The following is an 8,138-nucleotide window of genomic DNA, read 5'->3' on the forward strand; positions in this document are numbered from 1 at the left end:
AAACAAATACATTTAGACAATGCTATCTGCCAAATAAAACTTAACCAAAAAGTGCATTCTCTGTGTCCAAAAATATAGAAAATATACCAAATCAAATCATTATTCAACCAAAAAACAATGTCAAAGCAATAACTCCAAGGCCAATAAAAAATAATATTTTATCTACTCCGATTCCGCAACGTGTCTTGTTGACAAATGGCCATTCAGAAACTAACTGAAAAGTGCGAACTGCAAAGTGCGAAATGAAAAGCGCAAAATGAAAAGCGCGATTCAACACTCACCAAACTTCTACTAAGACAAAATTAGCAGAAGGAGCCCAAAGGGTGGCGCTAAAGAGCTGAAAAAACATGTAGTACGTCTAGTACATCACTACGTTTGGAATTGTTGGCCAACAATTGTGTGACCGTGTGTATGCAAGACAAGCTTGAGACAATGCCCTTCGGACAAAATTCCACAGTTTTGTTGTTGAAAAGTCCGATCATGTGTACGAGGCATTAGGACTGGTATGATGTACCTGACAATATGGCAGCTTTCTTCGTCTAGTTTCAATGACTGCTAAAAAGGCAGCAGGTTTCAGCATCGGCTGTGTCCTTAGCAACTAGTGATGTCACCAGCCCCATTCTTTTGTTAGCTGGGAATCTACAAAAAAAAGGGGACAATGGCTGACATCATTGCCCGAAGATGGCCGCATAGCCTTATTCGGTCAATGACATTATCAAGTATAACTTGTCCCTTTGTGCCAAGGATTAGAGCTGTGATTTGCAACAAGTGTAGTGATGAGATTGAACATGCCGGTTGTTTTTTTTATTTTGCTAAGCAAGCAGGAACTTTCCTATTGGTATAGACGAGGATCTTAACTTGGATGATGTGTCTGACAATGAATGTGCATTTTGGGACAGTTTTGAGGTTGGGTTTTTTAAATTATATAAATTATTTAGAACTTGTGTAGTGCCTTTAATGACTATTTACATTTTATGTCTATGTACCATTCTATGTATGTAGAGGTTACTTAGTACCTCTTACTCATTCTTGTAGGGGGGCAGTATCTGGGGGCTCCCCTGCAGACTCCCGTAACCAACTGGCAAGAGATGTGGGGAAGATGCCCTTTTTCTCATCAAATAGAGACAAGGTGCTTTGCCAGGGGGGTCCAGTCCTTGTAAGGTACCCCCCTTCCCCAGGTGACCTGGTATGGTGCACACTCGTCCTCCCTCTCCCCCTGAATCCTACCAGTCTGCAGGCTCAGGTAAGAGTATGGTATAGATTTTGGGGGAATCCCAGGCTTTTTGAAATCTGAACGTAACTCTCATACTGTATTTACCATCTGTCAAATGTCAGTTTCTAATAAATTTTTCTCACTTATATACTCTGCCTGACTTAAATGACATTGTCTAAGACAAGATAATAAATTAGTTACACATTGAAGATGAATCAATTATAAGAGTTTTACTGGGTCAAGTGTTAGTTATCACTCACATTCCTTGCTGTCATTTCTGGATAATACTATTAATCCAGTCATTTGTTCCCTGTCTATTTGCTTCATGTAACTCATCTGGTAAAAGTCAATTCGAAAACAACAAAGACCTTGAAAAAAAAAACAAAGACAAGAAAAGAAACATTTTTTTTATGACTAAAGTAGTTTTGGTGGTTTTATTGTATATCCATCAAAATTTTTGACTAATTCCTACAGAAACATAAATCAAGTTAAAGTATATATATTCAAAGGAGAAGCAAACAGTATGTTTACAAAGATAAGAAAGGAACTGTGTGGGCTTCTTTTCTAGTCATCAGTTGCACTTTTTCAGTAGGTTTGGCTGGCTACGCCTCACAATGACATGTACACTGCGCTTTTGGTTTAAGCCGCGAGGAAGGAGTGTAATTCGTTATAGAAGTGGACTCACAAGAATTGCTCATTGCTTCAGTTATGTGCCCTCTATTAGAATTATGTTGCACTTTTCCTGTGACAACCTATGTGTCTAAATAATCACATATTATGCAACCACCGCCAGCAATACTTGGGGGTAGAATGCCTCCCCAAATAGACTGTAATATGTGCCCACTCCCCCAAAAAATGTTTCAGCTGACTGCTGCTGCGTTGCTGCTACTTTATTCAGTTGTGTACCTCAAGTGGCTCAAGTAGGACCAAACCTGATAATAAGATGAAGGAACTTTTTAACATCAGTTGAACTGCTACCCAATCAAAATAGCCTGAACCGGGATTCTTAGCCACTCAAGAAATAGCTTAAAGTGGAGATTTACCTTTTGCCAGTTTGAGATTGAAATTATTATTAGCTGCTTAGTCAGACTGGGATGTACTCCCACAAGATTGTTGCATTTGCTAATCGTTTGTTGGTTCACCTGATATGTATTTTTCTCTCTTTAGAACTGTCAGTGTATAATGTACTTATTGATATTGTCCATATTTTTTACTTTGTACCATGCCTTTGTTCAATAAAGGAACATTCTGATTGTTAGAAAAAAGACTGGTGCTTTTGAAAAGTTCATCATCTTGATGGGCTTGGTGATGATCAAACTTTCCATCCTGTCTATCAAGAATGTTATTAAAAATAACTTCTAAGGACTAATACATAACTTATTAAAAAAAAAAATCTAAATCCACCCAAAATATGCTATGATTGCAGGTTTCTGTTTCTGTGGCTCAAATACGCAAATTGTGCCAAATCAGGCTTTCAGTGTGTGTGTGTATGTATACCGTATATATATATATATATATATATATACAGCATATATATGTTGTATATTGCATATTGTCTACTATTATTATTATAACTTTTTCCCCAGTTGAACAATCATTGGTTCTTCAATGTCACTGTCAATGTTTACTTGAAACAGTTATTTTTATTTTTTTGCCAGAAGAAAATTGCAGTTGCAATTGAAGTGTTGACGCCAGTAAAGCACTGACATTTTATCTTTGAAAATGCCCATATCCACTCCTTCACTAGAGCTCTGCATTATACAAGAAGCCCACACCATTGATTACTTGTTGGATTTGTGAAGTGCACTCAACGGACATTATACAGCATATTGTGTTTTTTTTTCATAACACAGTGTTGGCAAACGAGGCTTGACAATTGCCACCCCCTTTGTTTTTTTTTCCCTTTTTTTATTTAATAAATGTTACAGTAAGCATTTATGAGAAACAGAAGTAAATGCAATATGTCAAAGGCATTTTGACTAAACTTAGCTCCAATATATAATAATGTGTACAAAATATATATTAATGTACAGAAATTAGAATGTCTTCTTACAGTACCTTTTAAGTATTGTCATTATGATTAGTGTGTTTTTATATATAGCACCAACATTTTCTGTGGCGCTGCATAATAGTGCAGTGCTGTACTGTGTCACCTATTGACAATTACCATAATGTATGTTTTAATAGTGCATTGACAAGAAATATAATCACGTCTTACACACCTTTTGCGTGCTAAACAGGGGAAAAAAGATTTCTTAGCAATTACAACAACTCGATTCCATGTTGTGTATTAAACGGTTGCTATGTAATTAAAAAGCAAATCACTTTAAATCTGACAGTCACTGGAGCATTTAAATCTTTTAAAATGATCCCATAATTCATGCTTGTATTCTGATAGGCGCTGAAGCAGAAAGATGCAGGAAATTAAAGCTCTAACCACAAAAATATTATATTTATCTTTTCATACACTGCTTTAAATTTTGTTTTAGTGCCATTTGCTTAAACACTTGTATTTCAGGGTTTTTCAAATGGGTAATGAGCTTATCAAAATAACTAGGACTATCAGCGCTATATAGAAAATACCAAATGGCACACCCTTATGTTATACCTTACAATATTGTAATTATATAAATATGGCTACCAAACATACATAACATATTATCACTACTATATTCTACCTTCACAAAGACGCAACCAGGGAGAAATTAATTAAAATTTTAAACAGAATGCTGGAGATTAGAAGAGTGGTCTACTTCATTATAGAATTTACCTAGATTGAGCCAATACAGAGATAGCTGGAACAAAAAACAAGAAATGGCAAGGTTGAACTGGGTTGAAACTTTTTTCCTCTGTTTTCTTTAAAGGTTTACATTCTTGCCAAGGGACGCCCTACGCAGGCCTCAGACTCTAGATGCAAATGGTCTTTTTTTACTACACATTCCACCCAATTTAGACCGGGGATATCTTTAAAAAACATTGGAATGTGCTCTGGAATGACCAACTCCCAGGTCCGGTTTTACCTGAACATGCCCCTGTGATATTTAGAGGGGCTAGGTCCATACAAGGACAAATTGCTCCCAATGTGATTGATCCCCCTAAAAAAGTTTTTTTCCAGCAATGCAAATGTTACTATCCTTGTTGCAAATGCAATGTATGTCTCCACAACATTGGGGGTAGATGCAGGGTGGACACATTCATGTCTACTGTTACGCTGTGTAGCTACCCCATGAGACATTTCACCACTTGTGCCAGCCAGTATATTGTTTATTTGCTAACTTGCCCTTACAAGAAGCAATATGTTGGTCACACAATTAGGACATTTTCGATACGAGTGAACGAACATGTTGCTGGCATCAAGAGTGGGAAGAGTAAACACAGCGTACCTCGCCATTACTCACAGTTTCACAATAAAGATCCTATGAGAACATTGTTTCAAGTGACTGATAAAGTTGTTCCACATTGGAGAGGGGAGTCCCACCTTCGCGGTGTCTCCTGTCTCGAGACTTATTGGATATACGAGCTCAGATCTTACTTCCTGTTTGGTTTAAACATGGAGTGGGATCTCAACTCGTTTATCAATCAGGCTTAGGGATACCACCTAATTTTTCCCATTTCCATCCTCATTTTTGTTTTCATTTTTGATGTTTATATTATTTGAGAGAAACATTTTAATTTTTCTTTCTTTCTTCCTTTTTTATTTACACACTATAAATTTTTTGTATATGATCTCTGTATGCTTCTGATGCTCATCTTATTATTATTTTTATTTGGTGCCACATGACGATGAGTAACCATTGTCATGTGACTTTTGTTATGACATGGGGTTTCTGGTCATTTCCGCAGCCCCTGATTACCTGACACAAACACATTATATTCCAAATATGGTTGAAGGGCTTTTTTAGCAAAATTATAACAGCTCGGTACCTGCCACTGTGGTGTAGCACAAACCATGAACTCGCAGAAGAGGGCTGATTGCACTAGCTGAAACAGGAACAGTTTTGCCAAGCTGTAATTAGGATGGTGGGTGGGAGGGTGATTTGGGGACCTTTTTGTATTCAGCTCCTACAACTGTGAAAGAGACACCTGCCTTGAGAAGAATGCTGCTGAAGACAATGAGGTGGGTATAGGATAATTCAGCATAGATTCGAGCCTCAGCATGGCCCCATGACTCTTTTGACTTCTTGAAATAGGGTACCTGTTTAGTACTAACTAATTTCACTAACTCTGCATAGGGCAGATCTGGACCTTAAAACTAATTAAACTACACTATATCCGAGCACCACAGACCAAAATTGTTACTTGAGAAAGCCCCTTCACCCCCTCTGAAAACTCCTGGAATGTGTGACATCATTTACCTAGGCATGGAAACCAAGAAGTAACTGAATAAATGTAAAAAAATATTAAAATAAGTAAATATGATATATTTTCCCTTCTATTTACTAATGCTAGCAGTATAATGAATAAAAATAGTCAATTTTGATTGACAGAGTGAAGTTCAGTTTTAAGATTTATTTGTAATAAACTTTCAATGTGTACATAGATAGAAAATGAATTAATGTGTATTTAGCCAAGTCAGCTAGTTGTTCTGCATAGACTATGTTAAAGATTCAAACCACTACTAGGTTGTACTTTGTCTTTTCCATGCTAGGTAGATTCCCCTTCACAAAATAGAGGGGAATTCTAAAATAATTGCCAATAAAGTAATTATCTACATGTGAAGATTTACTCTAATTTCTTGCTCTTATGAGAACTCTGAAATGTAAGATCTCTACTTACTTTCTATCTCGGTGAAAATGGTTACCAGAGTAAATACCATTGTAAATCTCCCCACTGGAGATGCAGAGAACATAAAAAAAATGGAAGAGGGTCTAACCCATTCCTACTTTTCCAAAACGTTAACTAACAATCTAAACACTGAATCCAAAACGCAAAGCTCAGTAATTAATACTTTGGCTGGCCTCATATTTTATGGAGATCACATATGGTTTGGAATTTGGCTAATTACTCCTAATTTGTTTATTAATTATAGCAGTTGGAATCAAGAACTACTGTTTATGCGTTTGGGTATATCAGAAGGATGTTTCCAACTTACATGCTGCTGACAAAGACACAATGGTTGATTGGGTGGCCAGATAGCAATTGGAATTCTGTGTAATATTGTGTAAATCAACAGCAGAAAAAAACAAATGGCAGTTTCGGAGGGTAGAAAGATAATTTATTAATTATATAGTTGAACAAGCTGAAGTTAGAAGCTGATTGGATGCCACGCACAGCTGCACCAGATTTTGCACTCTCTAGTTTTAGTAAATCAATCCCTCAGTTTATTGGAAAATCATACATTGTAGTTTGCTCTTTAAGATTTCCATTGATCTGTTGTCCTGTAGCTACAACAGTAGGAGAAAATCGGATGAAAAATTTCATACGAGGAATGATCGTTCGTCTTTCATATAGAGTGTAGACAACTTTTGGTATCCAATTCAGACTTTCAGACTTTCCAAATGAAAATTTCCAAAGGGACAACCCCAAAATTTTTCTTGTATGTGAACAAAACTAACGATTTCAATTTAATGTGTACTGCTTTTGTACAAGAAAAATAGGATACGAAAAGACTGTGTATTATCAGAAACAACAAACAATAGGTCAAACAACAAAAAAGACTTTGTTTGAAAATGTTCATACAATTAGTAGCATCCTCGATTTTGAATTGCTTTGTAACATTAAGGAAAACCAGACGATTGTTTGCTTGATTTTCTAACAGTGTGTATCCAGCTTTACACTAGTCACTGAGACAGATAGAGAAAAATAACCTTCCCAGCGGGGATAAAAAAAAAGTGTTTATAAAAACTTTAATGGTCTTGATGCATAAGGATGTTCTTACTAAGAGGTTACGTTATTTTAACTCCATAACCAGATTTCGTCCTGTAGAGCAAGTTTGAATCTGACTGGTGGCTGAGCGGAGGTAACTCTAATTCTTAGGAAGAACACCTACACATATTAAATCTAGCATACTTACCTGACTCCACTGGTTAGGTGGTAAAAAAACACTGGAACCATTATTTTAGCATATCATGGTAATTACAGTATTTAAATGTTGAATATTTACTCAATGCATTTAAAACCTTCAAGAAACAATAATGCAATATTCTGGAAGTATCCAAGCTTGAGGTGTCACATCTCACTTTTCTAATCTGTGAGATACAAGACATAATTATTGTAAATACATGCAGATTGTGTATACATATCATTAACAAGTAATGACAACCTGGCAACAAGCAATAACATGGAATATTATATATTACATATATACTTGACATAATTTTCACATTATAATGTGTACCTAATTGTTATGTTTTTTTGTGTCATCAGTCAATGATATTACTGATTTTTTTTGGGAGAAGTCAGTGCCCTTTTTTAAAAAAAATGCAGAATTTTAAAGATATCAAACTTTACAGGAAAGAAAATAGTTGGTTTGCACCTGGTAGTTATATTTTGTGGGTGTTTTTCAGTAGTAAAAAGTATTTGGGGAAAAACAAATTGGCACTTTGAGAGATGGTATTTACTGTGCTTACGATTTGCATTTTCTGGCATTTTTCCCTGTGAGAGTTTACAACCTGCAGATGATGGTTTGAGTCTGTAGATCAAAAATCATATTAAGATCTAATTATATGTGTAGGATAAATTTACATGCTGCCAGTGGCATTATGTTCCAATGTGCCAAGTATTTCAATAACTAGTAACAAAAATGAAACACAATGAAGAATAAAATATAATCTTTACATCAAACTGTTGAGACTGAGGTTCCCCTTGAGCTGGATTAGCCATGTGGATGTTCTTTTGTTTTCAGTCGCATGCACTTGAGTACTAATAATTGCATGATTAATGTAATCAATCAATAAATAATTAAACTGTACTCAGAGAAGCAATA

Source organism: Lithobates pipiens, unplaced genomic scaffold (genome assembly GCF_037356315.1).
Source record: "Lithobates pipiens isolate NorthernLeopardFrog02 unplaced genomic scaffold, aLitPip1_a1.2 Scaffold_18, whole genome shotgun sequence".
Taxonomy (NCBI): domain Eukaryota; kingdom Metazoa; phylum Chordata; class Amphibia; order Anura; family Ranidae; genus Lithobates; species Lithobates pipiens.